Source organism: Magnolia sinica, chromosome 3, assembly GCF_029962835.1.
Source record: "Magnolia sinica isolate HGM2019 chromosome 3, MsV1, whole genome shotgun sequence".
In the NCBI taxonomy this organism is placed as follows: domain Eukaryota; kingdom Viridiplantae; phylum Streptophyta; class Magnoliopsida; order Magnoliales; family Magnoliaceae; genus Magnolia; species Magnolia sinica.
Genome location: NC_080575.1, coordinates 31,091,047 through 31,094,334, shown reverse-complemented (window position 1 = coordinate 31,094,334; position 3,288 = coordinate 31,091,047).

Sequence of the window (3,288 nt, the reverse complement as noted above, 5' to 3'; positions counted from 1 at the left end):
AAAGGAAAACCATGTGTCATTTGGATGAGATTTAGACCACTATTAGGTAGGGCATACCTGATAGTGATCTTCATTATTTTATGGGGCGATGGATACAAGCTTTGCCCTTGCCTTTACCAATTTTGTTGAGTTATCCCTTGCTACTCTCCTCTTTGTTAAGTTAGCCATTTCTACTCTCCTCTTTGTTGAGTTGGCCATTACCACTCTTTTCTTATTGATTTAGCCATTGTTACTTTCCTCCTTATTTTATTAGTATTGTGTTATCTATCTTTAAGGTTTGGGCATGTGTTTTGAAATTCTAAAACCCTCATGATTCAGTTTATGTCCCCTATGTGCAAGTGATGTGTTAAAGGTATCACAACTAGTGATTCAATATTTATCGTAGACATAATGCGTTACGGGTAGCGGCCCTCTTGGTCGGCACGTAATTTCATCGGTTAGTTGGCGTGGTGCATAATTGATGTAAGTAAATCGCCATGTATGTTACATCACTTCTCGGGATTGGATGTCGCAAATAGTCGCTCCATGAACACAACGTGTTACGTAAATCTCGCAATCGCGTTGTTGTGATACCTTGAGATGTTTGCATAAATCCACATAAACGTAGGACACACTGGCTAATCTCCGTAGTGTGAGAATACGGAATGAGTCAGATATTTTGAACTAACTTTCACATTGTGATAATGGTCACTACGTATGATGAGCTGCACCCACTATGTTAGGCATGCATTCATATATATTGGTTGCGCATGCTGATACCTCTTATAATGGTGGAGTACGAGACGTATTAGAACCGTTACATTACTTTTATGAATCTCTTAAATTATTGTTAATCTTAAAGAATGACCATCACTATGAGTAGGGCATTGACCCTCTCCAATCATACAGATGATGCAGGTGATATACAAATTGAAGACCTAGAGGACCATCTCACATAGAAAATTATATTGAATGAATAAGAAGATAGTTTTATGATTTAGTTTTATATTTCCGCTGCGAACTCAATAATGTAATAAGTTCCCATTAAGAGAGCGTTTGATAATTTATTGAATTCTTTTACTCTAATGAAATAATAAATACAGTCAATTTTATTCTCGTGAATGGTTACCTTCATGAATGTGATCTAAATGAAAATAAAAAAATGAAAAAAAAAATATGCAATTTTTAAAACATCCAATTCATTTAATTATTAACACCCGGTTTTCTCAGACACGAGTATAAAATTTGGCCGTAAAAATTTGGGGCGTTATAATAATAGGAGCGATATGATTTTTGCATATACTACAGGATACTTGAGGATGGATCCTACATTATACTGATGCATTACTTAGATGACATGATGATTGCTGCAAAGGACAAGACGAAGATACACTTGATTAAATATCTGTTAAGCAATGATTTTGACATGAAGGATCTGGGCACTACGAAGAAGATCTTAGGTATGATGATTTACAGAGACAGTCTGAAAAACTGTGGCTTTCTCAGAAGGGTTATGTGCAGAAGCTACTAGAGAGCTTTCATATGAAAAGTGTTAAGCCAATTAGCACACCTCTAACAGGTCACTTTAAGTTGTTAGCTAGGTCATGTCCAAGTACAGAAGAAGAGATTTCAGAAATGTCATAGGTGTCACATGCTAGTGCAACAGGGAGTCTGATGTATGCAATGGTTTGCACAAGGCCAGACATATCACGGGTAGTCGGTGTGGTCAGCAAGTACATGGCAAATCCAAGAAAGCAGCATTAGAATGTTGTTAAGTGGAGTCTAAGATATTTAAGGGGCGCAATCGATACTGGAATCATGTTTGGTGAACACGGAGCTTCAAGTTGAGTTGTAGGCTACATGGATTCAAATTAGGGGTGCACATCGAACTGGTAGAACCGTGGAACTGGACTGGAACCGACCAAATAATCCGGTTTGGTCCAGTTCTAGAGTACACTGGTTCCGGTTCTGGTTCCAAAAATCAAAGAACCGATTACATCGATTCGGTTCTCGGTTTGGGGGTATGTAGAACCGAACCGAACAGTGAACCGATCCGTGGATCCGAACCGAGGAACTGAACCATGGAACCGAACTTAGAACCGAACTAGGAACCCTTTGATTGTTTCCATATTTGACTCATGATTTATGGTTTACAATGCACCATTTGATTGTTTTCATAAATGTACATATTTTTGTATACCTTATACAATATCTAAACCATTCATTAAATGGATCACAACATGAATGGACATGGGCTAGATTATAAAATAAAAAATGCAATTGGGCTGGATTATAAAAAGCCCAGAACTGTGGAACAGATCCGGAACTGAACCGGTTTTAATGGTCCGGTTCTGGTTCCGAATATCCTAGAACCGTTAGGAACGGTTCGGTTCCAGTTTCACCCCAGAACCGGACCGAACCGACCCTTGTGCACCCCTAATTCAAATTATGCAGGTGATCTAGACAACAAGAGGTCCACTACGAGATATGTTTTCACATTAGTAGGTAGACCAGTATATTGGAGATCAACACTACAGTCTACAATAGCGTTGTCTACAACTGAAGGGGAATATGTGGATATGATAGAGGCGACAAAGGAGGCATTATGGTTGAAAGGTCTGATAGGTAAACTCGGATTAAAGTGGGAGATGATTGGGGGACATTGTGATAGTCGGAGTGTTATGCATCTGGCGATGAATCTAGTGTATCACGCGTGAATCAAGCACATCGACATGAGGTTTCTCAAGATACGAGGGCGCATTGCTTCAAGGGAGATTCTGTTTCAGAAGATTCATACAGACGAGAACGTTACAAATATGTTGACAAAGCCAGTAACCATAGAGAAGTTCAAGCACTGCTTGGGCTTAATCAATCTCACCAGCCAATGATGAGATTGGGCATCCTTGCACAGGGGTCCGAATGTAACTGCATTCCAGGTGGAGGGATGCAAGGAGCCGTCTACACTTAAGGTGGAGGTCTTCAGGGTGACTTGGCATAATGCAAGTCAAGGTAGAGATTGTTATGCAAATGCCTTGCATTCTTCAAGTCACAGTTGATCGTAACTCACTATGATGTTCATAGTCGACCGTGGAATCTCATGGTCGACCGTGAATCTCTGCGATAATTCATGTTCGACCGTGACTCTCTATAATGGTTCACGGTCGACTATGGGTGCGACCGTCGGGTTTCGCAATTTTACCCGAATTAAGGTATTTAAGCCTAATTTCCTAATTACGACTTAACGTTAATAGAAAACTAATACAAGTGTTTTCTCAATGGGCTAGGGTTGGCTAAGGGAGAGGGTTTTCT